The 25,752-nt window shown below is 57.6% G+C and overlaps 1 long non-coding RNA gene across 1 annotated transcript in view; it reads right to left on the reverse strand.

Moving 5' to 3' along the window:
- LOC125963196 (uncharacterized) overlaps window positions 1-25,177 on the reverse strand; it is an 87,463-nt gene extending 62,286 nt beyond the window's left edge. The window contains exon 1 of the long non-coding RNA XR_007475016.1: window positions 24,974-25,177. This is a non-coding gene — a long non-coding RNA (uncharacterized LOC125963196). The remainder of the gene's footprint in view (window positions 1-24,973) is intronic.
- Between the last annotated feature and the right edge of the window lie 575 nt (window positions 25,178-25,752).

The following is a 25,752-nucleotide window of genomic DNA, read 5'->3' on the forward strand; positions in this document are numbered from 1 at the left end:
GCTAACACTATCCCACGCCCTAACACGTACGCTCCCCTTAAAGCGTTGTCGTACCCTCACCTGGACCCTAAACGGTCCCCGTCCACTAACCCTAACCCTAGCCCGAACCCTAACCCTAAACCTTCCCCGAAGCCTGACCCTCACCCGTCCCCTAATCCTAACCCGTACGCTAACACTAACACGCGCCCTCACACGTACGCTCCCCCTAAAGTGTTGTCTTCCCCTCACCTGGACCCTAAACCGTCCCCGTCCCCTAACCCTAACCCTAGCCCGAACCCTAACCCTAACCCTTCCCCGAAGCCTGACCCTCACCCGTCCCCTAATCCTAACCCGTACGCTAACACTAACCCGCGCCCTCACACGTACGCTCCTCCTAAAGTGTTGTCGTACCCTCACCTAGACCCTAAACCGGCCCCGTCCCCTAATCCTAACCCTAGCCGGAACCCTAACCCTAACGCTTTCCCGAAGCCTGACCCTCACCCGTCCCCTAATCCTAACCCTTACGCTAACACTAACCCGCGCCCTCACACGTACGCTCCCCCTAAAGCGTTGTCATACCCTCAACTGGACCCTAAACCGTCCCCGTCCCCTAACCCTAACCCTAGCCCGAACCCTAACCCTAACCCTTCCCCGAAGCCTGACCCTCACCCGTCCGCTAATCCTAACCCGTACGCTAACACTAACCCGCCCACTCTCACGTACGCTCTCTCTAAAGCGTTGTCGTACCCTCACCTGGACCCAAACCGTCCCCGTCCCCTAACCCTAACCCTAGCCCGAACCCTAACCCTAACCCTTCCCCGAAGCCTGACCCTCACCCGTCCCCTAATCCTAACCCGTACGCTAACACTAACCCGCACCCTTACACGTACGCTCCCCCTAAAGCGTTGTCGTACCCTCACCTGGACCCTAAACCGTCCCCGTCCCCTAACCCTAATCCGAGCCTGAAACCTAACCCTAACCCTTCCCCGAAGCCTAACCCTCACCCGTCCCCTAATCCTAACCCGTACGCTAACACTAACCCACGCCCTCACACATACGCTCCCCCTAAAGTGTTGTCGTACCCTCACCTGGACCCTAAGCAGTCCCTGTACCCTAACCCTAACCCTAGCCCGAACCCTAAACCTAACACTTCCCCGAAGCCTGACCCTCACCCGTCCCCTAATCCTAACCCGTACGCTAACACTAACCCACGCCCTCACACGTACGCTCCCCCTAAAGCGTTGTCGTACCCTCACCTAGACCCTAAACCGTCCCCGTCCCCTAAACCTAACCCTAGCCCGAACCCTAACCCTAACCCTTCCCCGAAGCCTGACCCTCACCCGTCCCCTAATCCTAACCAGTACGCTAACACTAACCCGCGCCCTCACACGTACGCTCCCCCTAAAGTATTGCAGTAGCCTCACCTGAACCCTAAACCGTCACCGTCCCCTAACCCTAACCCTAGCCTGAACCCTAACCCTAACCCTTCCCCGAAGCCTGACCCTCACCCGTCCTCTAATCCTAACACGTACGTTAACACTAACCCGCGCCCTCACACGTACGCTCCCCCTAAAGCGTTGTCGTACCCTCACCTGGACCCTAAACTGTCCCCGTTCCCTAACCCTAACCCTAGCCCAAACCCTAACTTTAACCCTTCCCCGAATCCTGAACCTCACCCATCCCCTATCCTAACCCGTACGCTAACACTAAACCGCGCCCTCACATTACGCTCCCCCTAAAGCGTGGTCCTCCCCTCACCTGAAACCTCAACCGTCCCCGTACCCTAACCCTAACCCTAGCCCGAACCCTAACCCTAACCGTTCCCCGAAGGCTGACCCTCACCCGTCCCCTCATCCTAACCCGTACGCTAACACTAACCCGCGCCCTCACACGTACGCTCCCCCTAAAGCGTTGTCGTACCCTCACCTGGACCCTAAACCGTCCCCGTCCAATAACCCTAACCCTAGCCCGAACCCTAACCCTAAACCTTCCATAAGCCTGACCCTCACCCGTCCGCTAATCCTAACCCGTACGCTAACACTAACCCGCGCCCTCACATGTACGCTCCACCTAAAGCGTTGTCGTCCCCTCACCTGAACCCTAAACCGTCCCCGTCCCCTAACCTTAACCCTAGCCCGAACCCTAACCCTAACCCTTCCCCGAAGTCTGACCCTCACCCGTCCCCTAATCTTAACCCGTACGCTAACACTAACCCCCGCCCTCTCACGTACGCTCCATCTAAAGCGTTGTTGTACCCTCACCTGGACCCTAAACCGTCCCCGTCCCCAACCCTAAACCTAGCCCGAACACTAACCCTAACCCTTCCCCGAAGCCTGACCCTCACCCGTCCCCTCATCCTAAGCCGTACGCTAACACTAATCCGCGCCCTCACACTTACGCTCCCCCTAAAGCGTTTTTGTACCCTCACCTGGACCCTAAACCGTCGCTGTCCCCTAACCCTAACCCTAGCCAGAACCCTAACACTAAACCTTCCCCGAAGCCTGACCCTCATCCGTCCCCTAATCCTAACCCGTACGCTAACACTAACCCGCGCCCTCACACGTACGCTCCCCCTAAAGCGTTGTCGTACCCTCACCTAGACCCTAAACCGTCCCCGTCCCCTAACCCTAACCCTCGCCGGAACACTAACCTTAACACTTCCCCGAAGCCTGACCCTCACCCGTCCCCTAATCCTAACCCGTATGGTAAAACTAACCCGCGACCTCACACATAGGCTCCCCCTAAAGCGTTGTCGTACACTCACCTGGAACGTAACCCGTCCCCGTCCCCTAAACCTAACCCTAGCCCGAAACCTAACCCTAAGCCTTCCCCGAAGCCTGACCCTCACCCGTCCCTTAATCCTAACCCGTACGCTAACACTAACCCGCGCCCTCACACGTACGCTCCTCCTAAAGCGTTGTCGTACCCTCACCTAGACCCTAAACCGTCCCCGTCCCCTAATCCTAAACCTAGCCCGAACCCTAACCCTAACCCTTCCCCGAAGCCTGACCCTCACCCGTCCACTAATCCTAACCCGTACGCAAACACTAACCCGCGCCCTCACACGTACGCTCCACCTAAAGTGTTGTCGTCCACTCACCTGAACCCTAAACCGTCCCCGTCCCCTAACCTTAACCCTAGCCCGAACCTAACCATAACCCTTCCCCGAAGCCTGACCCTCAACCGTCCCCTAATTCTAAACCGTACGCTAACAATAACCCGCCCACTCTCACGTACGCTCTCTCTAAAGCGTTGTCGTACACTCACCTGGACCCTAAACCGTCCCCGTCCCCTAACCCTAACCCTAGCCCGAACCCTAACCCTAACCCTTCCCCGAAGCCTGACCCTCACCCGTCCCCTAATCCTAAACCGTTCGCTAACACTAACCCACGCCCTCACATGGACGCTCCCCCTAAAGCGTTGTCGTACCCTCACCTAGACCCTAAACCGTCCCCATCCCCTAACCCTAACCCAAGCCCGAACCCTAACCCTAACCCTTCCCCGAAGCCTGACCCTCACCCGTCCCCTAATCCTAACCAGTACGCTAACACTAACCCGCGCCCTCACACGTACGCTCCCCATAAAGTATTGCCGTAGCCTCACCGGAACCCTAAACCGTCACCGTCCCCTAACCCTAACCCTAGCCTGAACCCTAACCCTAACACTTCCCCGAAGCCTGACCCTCACCCGTCCTCTAATCCTAACCCGTACGTTAACACTAACCCGCGCCCTCACACGTACGCTCCCCCTAAAGCGTTGTCGTACCCTCACCTGGATCCTAAACTCTCCCCGTCCCCTAACCCTAACCCTAGCCCAAACCGTAACCTTAACACTTTCCTGAATCCTGAACCTCACCCATCCCCTAATCCTAACCCGTACGCTAACACTAAACCGCGCCCTCACACGTACGCTCCCCCTAAAGCGTTGTCCTCCCCTCACCTGAACCCTCAACCGTCCCCGTACCCTAACCCTAACTCTAGCCCGAACCCTAACCTAACCCTTCCCCGAAGCCTGACCCTCACCCGTCCCCTAATCCTAACCCGTACGCTAACACTAACCCCATCCCTCTCACGTTCGCTCTCTCTAAAGCGTTGTTGTACCCTCACCTGGACCCTAAACCGTCCCCGTCCCCTAACCCTAACCCTAGCCCGAACCCTAACCCTAAACCTTCCCCGAAGCCTGACCCTCACCAGTCCCCTAATCCTAACCCGTACACTAACACTAACCCACGCCCTCACACATACGCTCCCCCTAAAGCGTTTTCGTACTCTCACCTGGACCCTAAACAGTCCCTGTACCCTAACCCTAACCCTAGCCCGAACCCTAACCCTAACACTTCCCCGAAGCCTGACCCTCACCCGTCCCCTAATCCTAACCCGTACGCTAACACTAACCCACGCCCTTACACGTACTCTCCCCCTAAAGCGTTGTCGTACCCTCACCTGGACCCTAAACCGTCCCCGTCCCCTAACCCTAATCCTACCCCAAACCCTAACCCTAACCCTTCCCCGAAGCCTGACTCTCACCCGTTCCCTAATCCTAAGTGGTACGCTAACACTAACCCGCGCCCTCACACTTACGCTCCCCCTAAAGCGTTGTCGTCCCCTCACCTGAACCCTAAACCGTCCCCGTCCCCTAACCCTAGCCCTAGCCCGAACCCTAACCCTAACCCTTCCCCGAAGCCTGACCCTCACCCGTCCCCTCATGCTAACCCGTACGCTAACACTAATCCGCGCCCTCACACTTACGCTCCCCCTAAAGCGTTGTCGTACCCTCACCTAGACCCTAAACCGTCCCCGTCCCCTAACCCTAACCCTAGTGGGAACACTAACCTTAACACTTCCCCGAAGCCTGACCCTCACCCGTCCCCTAATCCTAACCCGTACGGTAACACTAACCCGCGACCTCACACGTACGCTCCCCCTAAAGCGTTGTCGTACACTCACCTGGAACCTAACCCGTCCCCGTCCCCTAAACCTAACCCTAGCCCGAAACCTAACCCTAAGCCTTCCCCGAAGCCTGACCCTCACCCATCCCTTAATCCTAAACCGTACGCTAACACTAACCCGCGCCCTCACACGTACGCTCCTCCTAAAGCGTTGTCGTACCCTCACCTAGACCCTAAACCGTCCCCGTCCCCTAATCCTATCCCTAGCCGGAACCCTAACCCTAACCCTTCCCCGAAGCCTGACCCCCACCCGTCCCCTAATCCTAACCCGTACGCTAACACTAACCCGTGCCCTCACACGTACGCTCCCCCTAAAGCGTTGTCGTACCCTCACCTAGACCCTAAACCGTCCCCGTCCCCTAACCCTAACCCTAGCGGGAACACTAACCTTAACACTTCCCCGAAGCCTGACCCTCACCCGTCCCCTAATCCTAACCCGTACGCTAACACTAAACCGCGCCATCACACGTACACTCCCTCTAAAGCGTTGTTGTACCGTCACCTGGACCCTAAACCGTCCCCGTCCCCTAACCCTAACCCTAGCCCGAACCCGAACCCTAACCCTTCCCCGAAGCCTGACCCTCACCCGTCCCCTAATCCTAACCCGTACGCTAACACGAACCCGCGCCCTCACACGTACGCTCCCCCTAAAGTGTTGTCGTCCCCTCACCTAGACCCTAAACCGTCCCCGTCCCCTAACCCTAACCCTAGCCCGAACCCTAACCCTAACCCTTCCCAGAAGCCTTACCCTCACCCGTCCCCTAATCCTAACACATACACTAACACTAACCCGCTCCATCACACGTACGCTCCCTCTAAGCGTTGTCCTCCGCTCACCTGGACCCTAAACCGTCCCGGTACCCTAACCCTAACCCTACCCCGAACCCTAACCCTAACCCTTCCCAGAAGCCTGACCCTCACCCGTCCCCTAATCCTAACACGTACGCTAACACTAACCCGCGCCCTCACACTTACGCTCCCCGTAAAGCATTGTCGTACCCTCACCTGGACTCTAAACCGTCCCTGTCCCCTAACCGTAACCCTAGCCAGAACCCTAACCCTAACCCTTCCGCGAAGCCTGACCCTCAACCGTCCCCTAATCCTAACCCGTACGCTAACACTAACCCGCGCCCTCACACATACGCTCCCCCTAAAGCGTTGTCGTACTCTCACCTGGACCCTAAACCGTCCTCGTCCCCTAACCCTAACCTTAGCCCGAACCCTAACCCTAACCCTTCCCCGAAACCTGACCCTCACCCGTCCCCTAATCCTAACCCGTACGCTAACACTAACCCACGCCCTAACACGTACGCTCCCCCTAAAGCGTTGTCGTACCCTCACCTGGACCCTAAACGGTCCCCGTCCCCTAACCCTAACCCTAGCCCGAACCCTAACCCTAAACCTTCCCCGAAGCCTGACCGTCACCCGTCCCCTAATCCTAACCCGTATGCTAACACTAACCCGCGCCCTCACACGTACACTCCCCCTAAAGCATTGTCGTACCCTCACCTGGACCCTAAACCGTCCCTGTCCCCTAACCGTAACCCTAGCCCGAACCCTAACCCTAACCCTTCCCCGAAACCTGACCCTTACCCGTCCCCTAATCCTAACCCGTACGCTAACACTAACCCGCGCCCTCACACGTACGCTCCCCCTAAAGCGTTGTCGTAGCCTCACCTTGACCCTAAACCGTCCCCGTCCCCTAACCCTAACCCTAGCCCGAACCCTAACCCTAACCCTTCCCCGAAGCCTGACCCTCACCCGTCCCCTAATCCTAACCCGTACGCTAACACTAATCCGCGCCCTCACACATACGCTCCCCCTAAAGCGTTGTCGTCCCCTCAACTGGATCCTAAACCATCCCCGTCCCCTAACCCTAACCCTAGCCCGAACCCTAACCCTAAACCTTCCCCGAAGCCTGACCCTCACCCGTCCTCTAATCCTAACATGTACGCTAACACTAACCCACGCCCTCACACGTACGCTCCCCCTAAAGCATTGTCGTACCCTCACCTGGACCCTAAACCGTCCCCGTACCCTAACCCTAACCCTAGCCCGAACCATAACCCTAACCCTTCCCCGAAGCCTGACACTCACCCATCCCCTAATCCTAAACCGTACGCTAACACTAACCCGCGCCATCACAGGTACGCTCCCCCTAAAGCGTTGTCGTACACTCACCGGGACCCTAAACCTTCCCCGTCCCCTAACCCTAATCCTAGCCCGAACCCTAACCCTAACCCTTCCCCGAAGCCTGACCCTCACCCGTCCCCTAATCCTAACCCGTACGCTAACACGAACCTGCGCCCTCACACGTACGCTCCCCCTAAAGCGTTGTCGTCCCCTCACCTAGACCCTAAACCGTCCCCGTCCCCTAACCCTAACCCTAGCCCGAACCCTAACCCTAACCCTTCCCAGAAGACTGACACTCACCCGTCCCCTAATCCTAACCCGTACGGTAACACTAACACGCGACCTCACACGTACGCTCCCCCTAAAGTGTTGTCGTACACTCACCTGGAACCTAACCCGTCCCCGTCCCCTAATCCTAACCCTAGCCGGAACCCTAACCCTAACGCTTTCCCGAAGCCTGACCCTCACCCGTCCCCTAATCCTAACCCGTACGCTTACACTAACCCGCGCCCTCACATGTACGCTCCCCCTAAAACGTTGTCATACCCTCAACTGGACCCTAAACCGTCCCCGTCCCCTAACCCTAACCCTAGCCCGAACCCTAACCCTAACCCTTCCCCGAAGCCTGACCCTCACCCGTCCGCTAATCCTAACCCGTATGCTAACACTAACCCGCGCCCTCACACGTACGCTCCACCTAAAGTGTTGTCGTCCCCTCACCTGAAACCTAAACCGTCCCCGTTCCCTAACCTTAACCCTAGCCCGAACCTAACCCTAACCATTCCCCGAAGCCTGACCCTCACCCGTCGCCTAATCCTAACCCGTACGCTAACACTAACACGCCCACTCTCACGTACGCTCTCTCTAAAGCGTTGTCGTACCCTCACCTGGACCCTAAACCGTCCCCGTCCCCTAACCCTAACCCTAGCCTGAACCCAAACCCTAACACTTCCCCGAAGCCTGACCCTCACCCGTCCTCTAATCCTAACCCGTACGTTAACACTAACCCACGCCCTCACACGTATGCTCCCCCTAAAGCGTTGTCGTACCCTCACCTGGACCCTAAACTGTCCCCGTCCCCTAACCCTAACCCTAGCCCAAACCCTAACCTTAACACTTTCCCGAATCCTGAACCTCACCCATCCCCTAATCCTAACCCGTATGCTAACACTAAACCGCGCCCTCACACGTACGCTCCCCCTAAAGCGTTGTCCTCCCCTCACCTGAACCCTCAACCGTCCCCGTACCCTAACCCTAAACCTAGCCCGAACCCTAACCCTAACCCTTCCCCGAAGCCTGACCCTCACCCATCCCCTAATCCTAACCCGTACGCTAACACTAACCCCGTCCCTCTCACGTTCGCTCCCTGTAAAGCGTTGTTGTACCCTCACCTCTACCCTAAACCGTCCCCGTCCCCTAACCCTAACCCTAGCCCGAACCCTAACCCTAACCCTTCCCCGAAGCCTGACCCTCACCCGTCCCCTAATCCTAAACCGTACGCTAACACTAACCCACGCCCTCCCACGTACGCTCCCCCTAAAGCGTTGTCGTACCCTCAGCTGAACCTTAAACTGTCCCGGTCCCCTAACTCTAACCCTAGCCTGAACCCTAACCCTAACAATTCCCCAAAGTCTGAACCTCACCCGTCCCCTAATCCTAACCCGTACGCTAACACTAACCCGCGCCCTCAAACTTACGCTCCCCCTAAAGCGTTGTCGTCCCCTCACCTGAACCCTAAACCGTCTCCGTCCCGTAACCCTAACCGTAGCCCGAACCCTAATCCTAACCCTTCCCCGAAGCCTGACCCTCACCCGTCCCCTAATCCTAACCCGTACGCTAACACTAACCCACGCCCTCACACGTACGCTCCCCCTAATGCATTGTCGTACACTCACCTGGACCCTAAACAGTCCCTGTACCCTAACCCTAACCCTAGCCCGAACCCTAACCCTAACCCTTCCCCGAAGCCTGACCCTCACCTGTCCCCTAATTCTAACCCGTACGCTAACACTAACCCGCGCCCTCACACGTACGCTCCCCCTAAAGCATTGTCGTACCCTCACCTAGACCCTTAACCGTCCCCATCCCCTAACCCTAACCCTAGCCCGAACCCTAACCCTAACACTTCCCCGAAGCCTGACCCTAACCCGTCCCCTAATCCTAACCCGTACGCTAACACTAACCTGCGCCCTCACACGTATGCTCCCCCTAAAGCGTTGTCGTACCCTCACCTGGACCCTAAACCGTCCCCGTCCCCTAACCCTAACCCTAGCCCGAACCCTAACCCTAACCCTTCCCCGAAGCCTGACCCTCACCCGTCCCCTAATCCTAATGCGTAGGCTAACACTAACCCGCGCCCTCACACGTACGCTCCCCCTAAAGTATTGCCGTACCCTCACCTGAACCCTAAACCGTCCCCGTCCCCTAACCCTAACCCTAGCCCCAACCCTAACCCTAACCCTTCCCCGAAGCCTGACCCTCACACGTCCAATACTCCTAACCCGTACGCTAACACTAACCCGCGCCCTCTCACGTACGCTCCCTCTAAAGGGTTGTCGTACCCACACCTGGACACTAAACCGTCCCCGTCCCCTAAACCTAACCCTAGCCCGATCCCTAACACTTACCCTTCCCCGAAGCCTGACCCTCACCCGTCTCCTAATCCTAAACCGTACGCTAACACTAAACCGCGCCATCACACGTACACTCCCTCTAAAGCGTTGTTGTACCGTCACCTGGACCCTAAACCGTCCCCGTCCCCTAACCCTAACCCTAGCCCGAACCCGAACCCTAACCCTTCCCCGAAGCCTGACCCTCACCCGTCCCCTAATCCTAACCCGTACGCTAACACGAACCCGCGCTCTCACACGTACGCTCCCCCTAAAGCGTTGTCGTCCCCTCACCTAGACGCTAAACCGTCTCCGTCCCCTAACCCTAACCCTAGCCCGAACCCTAACCCTAACCCTTCCCAGAAGCCTGACCCTCACCCGTCCCCTAATCCTAACCCATACACTAACACTAACCCGCTCCATCACACGTACGCTCCCTCTAAGCGTTGTCGTCCGCTCACCTGGACCCTAAACCATCCCGGTACCCTAACCCTAACCCTACCCCGAACCCTAACCCTAACCCTTCCCAGAAGCCTGACCCTCACCCGTCCCCTAATCCTAACCCGTACGATAACACTAACCCGCGCCCTCACATGTACACTCCCCCTAAAGCATTGTCGTACCCTCACCTGGACCCTAAACCGTCCCTGTCCCCTAACCGTAACCCTAGCCCGAACCCTAACCCTAACCCTTCCCCGAAGCCTGACCCTCACCCGTCACCTAATCCTAACCCGTACGCTAACACTAACACGCGCCCTCACACGTACGCTCCCCCTAAAGTGTTGTCGTCCCCTCACCTGGACCCTAAACCGTCCCCGTCCCCTAACCCTAACCCTAGCCCTAACCCTAACCCTAACACTTCCCCGAAGCCTGACCCTCACCCGTCCCCTAATTCTAACCCGTACGCTAACACTAGCCCGCGCCCTCACACGTACGCTCCCCCTAAAGCGTTGTCGTACCCACACCAGGATCCTAAACCGTACCCTTACCCAAATCCTAACCCTAACCCGAACCCTAACCCAAACACTTCCCAGAAGCGTGACCCTCACCCTTCCCCTAATCCTAACCCGTACGCTAACACTAACCCGCGCCCTCACACCTTCGCTCCCCCTAAAGCGTTGTCGTCCCCTCACCTGGACCCTAAACCGTCCCCGTCCCCTAACCCTAACCCTAGCCCGAACCCTAACCTTAACCCTTCCCCGAAACCTGACCCTCACCCGTCCCCTAATCCTAACCAGTACGCTAACACTAACCCGCGCCCTCACACGTACGCTCCCCCTAAAGCGTTGTCGTAGCCTCACCTTGACCCTAAACCGTCCCCGTCCCCTAACCCTAACCCTAGCCCGAACCCTAACCCTAACCCTTCCCCGAAGCCTGACCCTTACCCGTCCCCTAATCCTAACCCGTACGCTAACACTAACCCGCGCCCTCACATGTACGCTCCCCCTAAAGCGTTGTCGTCCCCTCAACTGGATCCTAAACCATCCCCGTCCCCTAACCCTAACCCTAGCCCGAACCCTAACCCTAAACCTTCCCCGAAGCCTGACCCTCACCCGTCCCCTAATCCTAACCCGTACGCTAACACTAACCCACGCCCTCACACGTACGCTCCCCCTAAAGCGTTGTCGTCCCCTCACCTAGACCCTAAACCGTCCCCGTCCCCTAAACCTAACCCTAGCCCGAACCCTAACCCTAACCCTTCCCAGAAGACTGACACTCAGCCGTCCCCTAATCCTAACCCGTACGCTAACACTAACCCGCGCCCTCACACTTACGCTCCCCCTAAAGCATTGTCCTACCCTCACCTGGACTCTAAACCGTCCCTGTCCCCTAACCGTAACCCTAGCCAGAACCCTAACCCTAACCCTTCCCCGAAGCCTGACCCTCAACCGTCCCCTAATCCTAACCCGTACGCTAACACTAACCCACGCCCTAACACGTACGCTCCCCCTAAAGCGTTCTCGTACACTAACCTGAGCCCTAAACCGTCCCCATCCCCTAACCCTAACCCTAGCCCGAACCCTAACCCTTACACTTCCCCGAAGCCTGACCCTCACCCGTCCTCTAATCCTAACCCGTACGCTAACACTAACCCGCGCCCTCACACGTACGCTCCCCCTAAAGCGTTGTCGTCCCCTCACCTGGACCCTAAACCGTCCCCGTCCCCTAACCCTAACAGTAGCCCGAACACTAACCATAACCCTTCCCCAAAGCCTGACCCTCACCCGTCCCCTAATCCTAACCCGTACGCTAACACTAACCCGTGCCCTAACACTTACGCTCTCCCTAAAGCGTTGTCGTACCCTCACCTGAACCCTAAACCGTCCCCGTCCCCTAACCCTAACCCTAGCCCGATCCCTAACCCTTACTCTTCCCCGAAGCCTGACCCTCACCCGTCCCCTAATCCTAACCCGTACGCTAACACTAACCCTCGCCCTCACACGTACGCTCCCCCTAAAGCGTTGTCGTCACCTCACCTGGACCCTAAACCGTCCCCGTCCCCTAACCGTAACCCTAGCCAGAACTCTAACCCTAACCCTTCCCCGAAGCCTGACCCTCAACCGTCCCCAAATCCTAACTCGTATGCTAACACTAACCCGTGCCCTCACACGTACGCTCCACCTAAAGCGTTGTCGTACCCTCACCTGGACACTAAACCGTCCCCGTCCCCTAACCCTAACCCTAGCCCGAACCCTAACCCTAATCCTTCCCCGAAACCTGACCCTCACCTGTCCCCTAATCCTAACCCGCACGCTAACACTAACCCGCGCCCTAACACGTACGCTCCCCCTAAAGCGTTGTCGTACCCTCACCTGAGCCCTAAACCGTCCCCGTCTCCTAACACTAACCCTAGCCCTATCCCTAACACTTACCCTTCCCCGAAGCCTGACCCTCACCCGTCTCCTAATTCTAACACGTACGCTAACACTAACCAGCGCCCTCACACGTACGCTCCCCCTAGAGCCTTGTCGTACCCTCACCTGGACCCTAAACCGTCCCCGTCCCCTAACCCTATCCCTAGCCCGATCCCTAACACTTAACCTTCCCTGAAGCTTGACCCTCACCCGTCTCCTAATCCTAACCCGTACGCTAACACTAACCCGCGCCCTCACACGTACGCTCCCCCTAAAGCGTAGTCGTACCCTCACCTGGACCCTAAACCGTCCTCGTCCCCTAACTCTAACCCTAGCCCGAAACCTAACCCTAAACCTTCCCCGAGCCTGACACTCACACATCCCCTAATCCTAACCCGTACGATAACACTAACCTGCCCCCTCACACGTACGCTCCCCCTAAAGCGTTGTCGTACCCTCACCTGGACCCTAAACCGTCCCCGTCCCCTAACCCTAGCCCGATCCCTAACCCTTACATTTCCCTGAAGCCTGACCCTCACCCGTCTCTTAATCCTAACCCGTACGCTAACACTAACCCGCGCCATCACACGTACGCTCCCCCTAAAGCGTTGTCGTACCCTCACCTGGACCCTAAACCGTCCCCGTCCCCTAATCCTAACCCCAGCCCGAAACCTAACCCTAACCCTTCCCCGAGCCTGACACTCACCCATCCCCTAATCCTAACCCGTACGATAACACTAACCCGCGCCCTCACACGTACGCTCCCCCTAAAGCGTTGTCGTACCCTCACCTGGACCCTGAAACGTCCCCGACCGTAACCCTAACCCTAGCCCGAACCCTAACCCTAACCCTTCCCCGAAGCCTGACACTCACCCGTCCCCTAATACTAACCCATACGCTAACACTAACCCGCGCCCTCACACGTACGCTCCCCCTAAAGCATTGTCGTACACTCACCTGGACCCTAAACCGTCCCCGTACCCTAATCCTAACCGTAGCCCGAACCCTACCCCTAACTCTTCCTCGAAGCCTGACCCTCATGCTTCCCCTAATCCTAACCCATACGCTAACACTAACCCATGCCATCACACGTACGCTCCCTGTAAAGCGTTGTCGTACACTCACCTGGACCCTAAACCGTCCCCATCCCCTAACATTAACTCTAGCCCGAACCCTAACCCTAACCCTTCCCCGAAGCCTGACCCTCACACGTCCCCTATCCCTAACTCGTACGCTAACACTAACCCGCACCCTAACACGTACGCTTCCCCTAAAGCGTTGTCATACCCTCACCTGGAACTTAAACTTTCCCCGTCCCCTAACCCTAACCCTAGCCCGAACCCTAACCCTAACACTTCACCGAAGCCTGCCCCTCACCCGTCCCCTAATCCTAACCCGTACACTAACACTAACCCGCGCCCTCACACATACGCTCCCCCTAAAGCGTTGTCGTCCCCTCACCTGCACCCTAAACCGTCCCCGTCCCCAAACCCTAACCCTAGCCCGAACCCTAACCCTAAACCTTCCCAGAAGCCTGACACTCACCCGTCCCATAATCCTAACCCGTACGCTAACACTAACCCACGACCTCACAAGTACGCTCCCTCTAAAGTGTTGTCGTACCCTCACCTGGACCCTAAACCGTCCCTGTCCCCTAACCCTAACTCTAGCCCGAACCCTAACCCTAACCCTTCCCCGAAGCCTGACCCTCACCCGTCGCCTAACCCTAACTCGTACGCTAAAACTAACCCGCACAATCACACGTACGCTCCCCATAAAGCGTTGTCGTCCCCTCACCTGGAACTTAAACCGTCCCCGTCCCCTAACCCTAACCCTAGCCCGAACCCTAACCCTAACCCTTCCCCGAAGCCTGACCCTCACCCGTCCCCTAATACTAACCCATACGCTAACACTAACCCGCGCCCTCACACGTACGCTCCCCCTAAAGCATTGTCGTACCCTCACCTGGACCCTAAACCGTCTCCGTACCCTAATCCTAACCGTAGCCCGAACCCTACCCCTAACCCTTCCTCGAAGCCTGACCCTCACGCTTCCCCTAATCCTAACCCATACGCTAACACTAACCCGTGCCATCACACGTACGCTCCCTCTAAAGCGTTGTCGTACACTCACCTGGACCCTAAACCGTCCCCATCCCCTAACATTAACTGTAGCCCGAACCCTAACCCTAACCCTTCCCTGAAGCCTGACCCTCACACGTCCCCTATCCCTAACCCGTACGCTAACACTAACCCGCACCCTCACACGTATGCTTCCCCTAAAGCATTGTCATACCCTCACCTGGAACTTAAACTTTCCCCGTCCCCTAACCCTAACCCTAGCCCGAACCCTAACCCTAACACTTCACCGAAGCCTGCCCCTCACCCGTCCCCTAATCCTAACCCGTACACTAATGCTAACCCGCTCCCTCACATGTACGCTCCCCCTAAAGCATTGTCGTACCCTCACCTGGACCCTAAACCGTCCCTGTCCCCTAACCCTAACCCTATCCCGAAACCCAACCCTAAGCCTTTCCCGAAGCCTGACCCTCACCCGTCCCTTAATCGTAACCCGTACGCTAACACTAACCCACGCCCTCACACGTACGCTCCTCCTAAAGCGTTGTCGTACCCTCATCTGGACCCTAAACCGTCCCCGTACCATAACCCTAACCCTAGCCCGAACCCTAACCCTAACCCTTCCCCGAAGCCTGACACTCACCCGTCCCCTAATCCTAACCCGTACGCTAACACTAACCCGCGCCCTCTCAGGTACGCTCCCTCTAAATCGTTGTCGTACCCTCACCTGGACCCTAAACCGTCCCCGTCCCCTAACCCTAACCCTAGCCCGAACCTTAAACCTAACCTTTCCCCGAAGTCTGACCCTCACCCGTTCCTTAATCCTAACCCGTACGCTAACGCTAACCCGCGCCCTCACACGTACACTCCCCCTAAAGCATTGTCGTACCCTCACCTGGACTCTAAACCGTCCCCATCCCCTAACCGTAACCCTAACCCGAACCCTAACCCTAACACTTCCCCGAAGCCTGACACTCGCCCGTCCCCTAATCCTAACCCGTACGCTAACACTAACCCGCGCCCTCACACATACGCTCCCTCAAAAGCGTTGTCGTCCCCTCACCTGAACCCTAAACAGTCCCCGTCCCCTAACCCTAACCTTAGCCCGATCCCTAACCCTTACCCTTCCCTGAAGCCTGACCCTCAACCGTCTCCTAATCCTAACCCGTACGCTAACACTAACCCGCGCCCTCAGATGTACGCTCCCCCTAAAGCGTTGTCGTACCCTAACCTGGACCCTAAACTGTCTCCGTCCCCTAACCCTAACCCTAGCCCGAACCCTAAACCTAACCCTTCCTTGAAGCCTGACCCTCACCCGGCCCCTAATCCTAACCCGTACGCTAACACTAACCCGCGCCCAAACACTTACGCTCTCCCTAAAGCGTTGTCGTATCCTCACCTGAACCCTAAACCGTCCCCGTCCCCTAACCCTAACCTTAGCCCGATCCCTAAACCTTACCCTTCCCCGAAGCCTGACCCTCACCCGTCTCCTAATCCTAACCCGGACGCTAACACTAACCCGCGCCCTCAAACGTACGCTCCCCCTAAAGCGTTGTCGTACCCTCACCTGGACCCTAAACTGTCCCCGTCCCCTAACCCTAACCCTAGCCCAAACCCTAAACCTAACCCTTCCCCGAAGCCTGAGCCTCACCCGGCCCCTAATCCTAACCCGTACGCTAACACTAACCCACGCCCTCACACGTACGCTCCCCCTAAAGCGTTGTCGTACCCTCACCTGGACCCTAAACCGTCTCCGTACCCTAACCCTAACCCTAGCCCGAACCCTAAACCTAACCCTTCCCTGAAGCCTGACCCTCACCCGTCCCCTAATCCTAACCCGTACGCTAACACTAACCCGCGCCCTCACACGTACGCTCCCCCTAAAGCGTTGTCGTCCCCTCACCTGCAACCTAAACCGTCCCGATCCCCAAACCGTAACCCTAGCCCGAACCCTAACCCTAACCCTTCCCAGAAGCCTGACACTCACCCGTCCCATAATCCTAACCCGTACGCTAACACTAACCCGCGACCTCACAAGTAGACTCCCTCTAAAGTGTTGTCGTACCCTCACCTGGACTCTAAACCGTCCCTGTCCCCTAACCCTAACTCTAGCCAGAACCCTAACCCTAACCCTTCCCCGAAGCCTGACCCTCACCCGTCGCCTAACCCTAACTCGCACGCTAACACTAACCGCACCCTCACACGTACGCTCTCCATAAAGCGTTGTCGTCCCCTCACCTGGAACTTAAACTGTCCCAGTCCCCTAATTCTAACCTTAGCCCGATCCCTAACCCTTACCCTTCCCCGAAGCCTGACCCTCACCCGTCTCCTAATCCTAACCCGTACGCTAACACTAACCCACGCCCTCACACGTACGCTCCCCCTAAAGAGTTGTTGTACCCTCACCTGGACCCTAAACCGTCCCCATCCCCTAACCCTAACCCTAGCCCGAACCCTAACCCTAACCCTTCCCCGAAGCCTGACCCTCACCCGTCCCCTAATACTAACCCATACGCTAACACTAACCCGCGCCCTCACACGTACGCTCCCCCTAAAGCATTGTCGTACCCTCACCTGCACCCTAAACCGTCCCCGTACCCGAATCCTAACCGTAGCCCGAACCCTACCCCTAACCCTTCCTCGAAGCCTGACCCTCACGCTTCCCCTAATCCTAACCCATACGCTAACACTAACCCGTGCCATCACACGTACGCTCCCTCTAAAGCGTTGTCGTACACTCACCTGGACCCTAAACCGTCCCCATCCCCTAACATTAACTCTAGCCCGAACCCTAACCCTAACCCTTCCCCGAAGCCTGACCCTCACACGTCCCCTATCCCTAACCCGTACGCTAACACTAACCCGCACCCTCACACGTATGCTTCCCCTAAAGCGTTGTCATACCCTCACCTGGAACTTAAACTTTCCCCATCCCCTAACCCTAACCCTAGCCCGAACCCTAACCCTAACACTTCACCGAAGCCTGCCCCTCACCCGTCCCCTAATCCTAACCCGTACACTAACGCTAACCCGCTCCCTCACATGTACGCTCCCCCTAAAGCGTTTTCGTACCCTCACCTGGACCCTAAACCATCCCCGTCCCCTAACCCTAACCCTAGCCCGAACCCTAAACCTAACCCTTCCCCGAAGCCTGACCCGCACCCGTTCCCTTCCCCTAATCCTAACCCGTATGCTAACACTAAACCACGCCCTCACACGTACGCTCCCCCTAAAGCGTTGTCGTCCCCTCACCTGGACCCTAAACCGTCCCCGTCCCCTAACCCTACCCCGAACCCTAACCATAACACATCCCCGAAGCCTGACCCTCACCCGTCCCTTAATCCTAACCCGTATGCTAACACTAACCCACGCCCTCACACGTATGCTCCCCCTAAAGCGTTGTCGTCCTCTCACCTGGACCCTAAACCGTCCCCGGCCCCTAACCCTAGCCCGAACCCTAACCCTAACACGTCCCCGAAGCCTGACCCTCACCCATCCCCTAATCCTAACCCGTACGCTAACACTAACCCACGCCCTCACACGTACGCTCCCCCTAAAGTGTTGTCGTACCCTCACCTGAACCCTAAACCGTCCCCGTCCCCTAACCCTAACCCTAGCCCTATCCCTAACCCTTACCCTTCCCCGAAGCCTGACCCTCACCCGTCTCCTAATCCTAACCCGTACGCTAACACTAACCCTCGCCCTCACACGTACGCTCCCCCTAAACCGTTGTCGTACCCTCACCTGGACCCTAAACCGTCCCCGTCGCCTATCCCTAACCCTAGCCCGAAACCTAACCCTAACCCTTCCCCGAGCCTGACACTCACCCATCCCCTAATTCTAACCCGTATGCTAACACTAACACGCGCTCTCACACGTACGCTCCCCCTAAAGCGTTGTCGTACCCTCACCTGGACCATAAACCATCCCTGTCCCCTAACCCTAACCTTAGCCCGAACCCTAACCCTAACCCTTCCCCGAAGCCTGACCCTCACCCGTCCCCTAATACTAACCCGTACGCTAACACTAACCCGCGCCCTCACATGTACGCTCCCCCTAAAGCGTTGTCGTCCCCTCAACTGGATCCTAAACCATCCCCGTCTCCTAACCCTAACCCTAGCCCGAACCCTAACCCTAAACCTTCCCCGAAGCCTGACCCTCACCCGTCCCCTAATCCTAACCTGTACGCTAACACTAACCCACGCCCTCACACGTACTCTCCCCCTAAAGCATTGTCGTACCCTCACCTGGACCCTAAACCGTCCCCGTACCCTAACCCTAACCCTAGCCCGAACCCTAACCCTAACCCTTCCCCGAAGCCTGACCCTCACCCATCCCCTAATCCTAAACCGTACGCTAACACTAACCCACGCCATCACACGTACGCTCCCCCTAAAGCGTTGTCGTACACTCACGGGACCCTAAACCTTCCCCGTCCCCTAACCCTAACCCTAGCCCGAACCCTAACCCTAACCCTTCCCCGAAGCCTGACCCTCACCCGTCCCCTAATCCTAACCCGTACGCTAACACGAACCCGCGCCCTCACACGTACGCTCCCCCTAAAGCGTTGTCGTCCCCTCACCTAGACCCTAAACCGTCCCCGTCCCCTAACCCTAACCCTACCCCGAACCCTAACCCTAACCCTTCCCAGAAAACTGACACTCACCCGTCCCCTAATCCTAACACGTACGCTAACACTAACCCGCGCCCTCACACTTACGCTCCCCCTAAAGCATTGTCGTACACTCACCTGGACTCTAAACCGTCCCTGTCCCCTAACCGTAACCCTAGCCAGAACCCTAACCCTAACCCTTCCCCGAAGCCTGACCCTCACCCGTCCCCTAATCTTAACCCGTACGCTAACACTAACCCGCGCCCTCACACGTATGCTCCCCCTAAAGCGTTGTCGTACCCTCACCTGGACCCTAAACCGTCCCCATCCCCTAACCCTAACCTTAGCCCGAACCCTAACCCTAACCCTTCCCCGAAACCTGACCCTCACCCGTCCCCTAATCCTAACCCGTACGCTAACACTAACCCACGCCCTAACACGTACGCTCCCCCTAAAGCGTTGTCGTACCCTCACCTGGACCCTAAATCGTCCCCGTCCCCTAACCCTAATCCTTCCCCGAACCCTAACCCTAACCCTACCCCGAAGCCTGACCCTCACCCGTCCCCTAATCCTAACCCGTACGCTAACACTAACCCGCGCCCTCACACTTACGCTCCCCCAAAGCGTTGTCGTCCCCTCACCTGAACCCTAAACCGTCTCCGTCCCCTAACCCTAACCGTAGCCCGAACCCTAATCCTAACCCTTCCCCGAAGCCTGACCCTCACCCGTCCCCTAATCCTAACCCGTACGCTAACACTAACCCACGCCCTCACACGTACGCTCCCCCTAATGCATTGTCGTACCCTCACCTGGATCCTAAACAGTCCCTGTACCCTAACCCTAACCCTAGCCCGAACCCTAACCCTAACCCTTTCCCGAAGCCTGACCCTCACCTGTCCCCTAATCCTAACCCATACGCTAACACTAACCCGCGCCCTCACACGTACGCTCCCCCTAAAGCGTTGTCGTACCCTCACCTAGACCCTTAACCGTCCCCGTCCCCTAACCCTAACCCTAGCCCGAACCCTAACCCTAACACTTCCCCGAAGCCTGACCCTAACCCGTCCCCTAATCCTAACCCGTACTCTAACACTAACCTGCGCCTTCACACGTATGCTCCCCCTAAAGCGTTGTCGTACCCTCACCTGGACCCTAAACCGTCCCCGTCCCCTAACCCTAACCCTAGTCCGAACCCTAACCCTAACCCTTCCCCGAAGCCTGACCCTCACCGGTCCCCTAATCCTAATGCGTACGCTAACACTAACCCGCGCCCTCACACGTACGCTCCCCCTAAAGTATTGCCGTACCCTCACCTGTACCCTAAACCGTCCCCGTCCCCTAACCCTAACCCGAACCCTAACCCTAAGCCTTCCCCGAAGCCTGACCCTCACCCGTCCCGTAATCCTAACCCGTACGCTAACACTAACCCACGCCCTCACACGTACGCTCCCCCTAAAGCGTTGTCGTACTCTCACCTGGACCCTAAACCGTCCCCGTACCCTAACCCTAACCCTAGCCCAAACCCTAACCCTAACCCTTCCCTGAAGCCTGACCCTCACACGTCCAATACTCCTAACCCGTACGCTAACACTAACCCGCGCCCTCTCACGTACGCTCCCTCTAAAGGGTTGTCGTACCCACACCTGGACACTAAACCGTCCCCGTCCCCTAAACCTAACCCTAGCCCGAACCCTAACCCTAACCCTTCCCCGAAGCCTGACCCTCACCCGTCCCCTAATCCTAACCCGTATGCTTGCACTAACCCTCGCCCTCACACGTACGCTCCCCCTAAAGCGTTGTGGTCCCCTCACCTGGACCCTAAACCGTCCCCGTCCCCTAACCCTAACCGTAGCCCAAACCCTTACCCTAACCCTTCCCCGAAGCCTGACCCTCACCCGTCCCCTTATCCTAACCCGTACGCTAACACTAACCCGCTCCCTCACACGTACGCTCCCCCTAAAACACTGTCGTACCCTCACCTGGACCCTAAACCGTCCCCGTACCCTACTCCTAACCCTAGCCCGAACTCTAACCCTAACCCTTCCCCGAAGCCTGACCCTCACCCGTCCCATAATCCTAAACCGTACGCTAACACTAACCCACGCACTCACATATACGCTCCCCCTAAAGCGTTGTCGTACACTCACCTGGACCTTAAACTGTCCCCGTCCCCTAACCCTAACCCTAGCCCGAACCCTAACCCTAACCCTTCCCCGAAGCCTGACCCTCACCCGTCCCCTAATCCTAACCCGTACGCTAACACTAACCCACGTCCTTACACGTACGCTCCCCCTAAAGCGTTGTCGTACACTCACCTGGACCCTAAACCGTCCCCGTCCCCTAACCCTAACCCTAGCCAGAACCCTAACCCTAACCCTTCCCCGAAGCCTGACCCTCACCCGTCCCCTAATCCTAACCCATACGCTAACACTAACCCGCGTCCTTACACGTACGCTCCCCCTAAAGCATTGTCGTACACTCACCTGGACCCTAAACCGTCCCCGTCCCCTAACCCTAACCCTAGCCCGAACCCTAACCCTAACACTTCCCCGAAGCCTGACCCTCACCCGTCCCCTAATCCTAATCCGTACGCTAACACTAACCTGAGCCCTCACACGTACGCTCCCTCTAAAGCGTTGTCGTACCCTCACCTGGACCCTAAACTGTCCCCGTCCCCTAACCCTAACCCTAGCCCGAAACCTAACCCTAACTCTTCCCCGAAGCCTGACCCTCACCCGTCCCCTAATCCTAACCCGTACGCTAACACTAACCCGCGCCCTCACACGTACACTCCCCCTAAAGCGTTGTCGTACCCTCACCTGGACCCTAAACCGTCCCCGTCCCCTAACCCTAACCCTAGCCCAAACCCTAAACCTAACATTTCCCCGAAGCCTGACCCTCATCCGTCCCCTAATCCTAACCAGTACGCTAACACTAACCCGCGCCCTCACACACACGCTCCCTCTAAAGCGTTGTCGTCCACTCACCTGGACCCTAAACCGTCCCCATCCCCTAACGCTAACCCTAGCCCGAACCCTAACCCTAACCCTTCCCCGAAGCCTGACCCTCACCCGTCCCCTATTCCTAACCCGTACGCTAACACTAACCCACGCCCTCACACGTACGCTCCCCCTAAAGCGTTGTCGTCCCCTCACCTGGACCCTAAACCATCCCCGTCCCCTAACACTAACCCTAGCCCGAACCCTAACCCTAACCCTTCCCCGAAGCCTGACCCTCACCCGTCCCCTAATCCTAACCCGTACGCTAACACTAACCCGTGCCCTCTCACGTACGCTCCCTCTAAAGCGTTGTCATACCCTCACCTGGACCCTAAACGGTCCCCGTCCCCTAACCCTAACCCTAGCCCAAACCCTAAACCTAACATTTCCCCGAAGCGTGACCCTCACCCGTCCCCTAATCCTAACCAGTACGCTAAGACTAACCCGCGCCCTCACACATACGCTCCCTTTAAAGCGTTGTCGTCCCCTCACCTGGACCCTAAACCTTCCCCGTCCCCTAACCCTAACCCTAGCCCGAACCCTAACCCTAACCCTTCCCCGAAGCCTGACCTTCACCCGTCCCCTAATCCTAACTCGTACGGTAACACTAACCCACGCCCTCACACGTACGCTCCCCCTAAAGCGTTGTCGTTCCCTCACCTGGACCCTAAACCGTCCCCGTCCCCTAACACTAACCCTAGCCCGAACCGTAACCCTAACCCTTCCCCGAAGCCTGACCCTCACCCGTCCCCTAATCCTAACCCGTACGCTAACACTAACCCGCGCCCTCACACGTACGCTCCCCCTAAAGCGTTGTCGTACCCTCACATGGACCCTAAACCGTCCCCGTCCCCTAACCCTGACCCTAGCCTGAAGCCTAACCCTAACCCTTCCCCGAAGCCTGACCCTCACCCATCCCCTAATCCTAACCCGTTCGCTAACACTAACCCGAGCCCTCACACGTACGCTCCCCCTAAAGCGTTGTCGTCCCCTTACCTGGACCCTAAACCGTCCCCGTCCCCTAACCCTAACCCTAGCCCGAACCCTAACCCTAACACTTCCCCGAAGCCTGACCCTCACCCGTCCCCTAATCCTAATCCGTACGCTAACACTAACCTGCGCCCTCACACGTACGCTCCCTCTAAAGCGTTGTCGTACCCTTACCTGGACCCTAAACCGTCCCCGTCCCCTAACCCTAACCCTAGCCCGAAACCTAACCCTAACCCTTCCCCGAAGCCTGACCCTCACCCGTCCCCTAATCCTAACCCGTACGCTAGCACTAACCCTCGCCCTCACACCTACGCTCCCCCTAAAGCGTTGTGGTCCCCTCACCTGGACCCTAAACCGTCCCCGTCCCCTAACCCTAACCGTAGCCCGAACCCTTACCCTAACCCTTCCCCAAAGCTTGACCCTCACCCGTCCCCTTATCCTAACCCGTACGCTAACACTAACCCGCGCCCTCACACGTACGCTCCCCCTAAAGCACTGTCGTACACTCACCTGGACCCTAAACCGTCCCCGTACCCTAGCCCTAACCCTAGCCCGAGCCCTAAACCTAACCATTCACCGACGCCTGACTCTCACCCGTCCCCTAATCCTAACCCGTACTCTAACACTAACCCACGCCCTCTCACGTACGCTCCCCCTAAAGCGTTGTCGTACCCTACCTGGACCCTAAACCGTCCCCGTCCCCTAACCCTAACCCTAGCCCGAACCCTAACCCTAACACTTCCCCGAAGCCTGACCCTAAACCGTCCCCTAATCCTAACCCGTACGCTAACACAAACCCGCGCCCTCAAACGTACGCTCCCCCTAAAGCGTTGTCGTCCCCTCACCTGGACCTTAAACCGTCCCCGTCCCCTAACCCTAACCCTAGCCCGAACCCTAACCCTAACCCTTCCCCGAAGCCTGAACCTCACCCGTCCCCTAATCCTAACCCGTACGCTAACACTAACCCGTGCTCTTACACGTACGCTCCCCCTAAAGTGTTGTCGTACCCTCACCTGGACCCTAAACCGTCCCCGTCCCCTAACCCTAATCCTACACCGATCCATAACCCTAACCCTTCCCCGAAGCCTGACCCTCACCCGTCCCCTAATCCTAACCCGTACGCTAACACTAACCCGCGCCCTCACACTTACGCTCCCCCTAAAACGTTGTCGTCCCCTCACCTGAACCCTAAACCGTCCCCGTCCCCTAACCCTAACCCTAGCCCGAACCCTAACCCTAACCCATCCCCGAAGCCTGACCCTCACCCGTCCCCTAATCCTAACCCATACGCTAACACTAACCCGCGTCCTTACACGTACGCTCCCCCTAAAGCGTTGTCGTACCCTCACCTGGACCCTAAACCGTCCCAGTCCCCTAACACTAACCCTAGCCCGAACCCTAACCCCAACACTTCCCCGAAGCCTGACACCCACCCGTCCCCTAATCCTAACCCGTACGCTAAGACTAACCCACGCCCTCACACGTACGCTCCCCCTAAAGCATTGTCGTACCCTCACCTGGACTCTAAACAGTCCCTGTACCCTAACCCTAACCCTAGCCCGAACCCTAACCCTAACCCTTCCCCGAAGCCTGACCCTCACCTGTCCCCTAATCCAATCCCGTACGCTAACACTAACCCGCGCCCTCACACGTACGATCCCCCTAAAGCGTTGTCGTACCCTCACCTAGACCCTTAACCGTCCCCGTCCCCTAACCCTAACCCTAGCCCGAACCCTAACCCTAACACTTCCCCGAAGCCTGACCCTAAACCGTGCCCTAATCCTAACCCGTACGCTAACACTAACCCGCGCCCTCACACGTACACTCCCCCTAAAGCGTTGTCGTACCCTCACCTGGACCCTAAACCGTCCCCGTCCCCTAACCCTAACCCTAGCCCGAACCCTAACCCTAACCCTTCCCCGAAGCCTGACACTCACCCGTCCCCTAATCCTAACCCGTACGCTAGCACTAACCCACGCCTTAACACGTACGCTCCCCCTAAAGCATTGTCGTCCTCTCACCTGGACCCTAAACCGTCCCGGTCCCCTAACCCTAACCCTAGCCCGAACCCTTACCCTAACCCTTCCCCGAAGCCTGACCCTCACCCGTCCCCTAATCCTAATCCGTACGCTAACACTAACCCGCGCCCTCACACGTACGCTCCCCCTAAAGTATTGCCATACCCTCACCTGAACCCTAAACAGTCCCCGTCCCCTAACCCTAACCCGAACCCTAACCCTAACCCTTCCCCGAAGCCTGACCCTCACCCGTCACGGAATCCTAACCCGTACGCTAACACTAACCCACGCCCTCACACGTACGCTCCCCCTAAAGCGTTGTCGTACCCTCACCTGGATCCTAAACCGTCCCCGTACCCTAACCCTAACCCTAGCCCAAACCCTAACCCTAACCCTTCCCCGAAGCCTGACCCTCACCCGTCCCCTAATCCTAACCCGTACGCTAACACTAACCCGTGCCCTCTCACGTACGCTCCCTCAAAAGCGTTGTCATACCCTCACCTGGACCCTAAACCGTCCCCGTCCCCTAAC

This window comes from Orcinus orca, unplaced genomic scaffold, assembly GCF_937001465.1.
Source record: "Orcinus orca unplaced genomic scaffold, mOrcOrc1.1 scaffold_194, whole genome shotgun sequence".
In the NCBI taxonomy this organism is placed as follows: Eukaryota; Metazoa; Chordata; class Mammalia; order Artiodactyla; family Delphinidae; genus Orcinus; species Orcinus orca.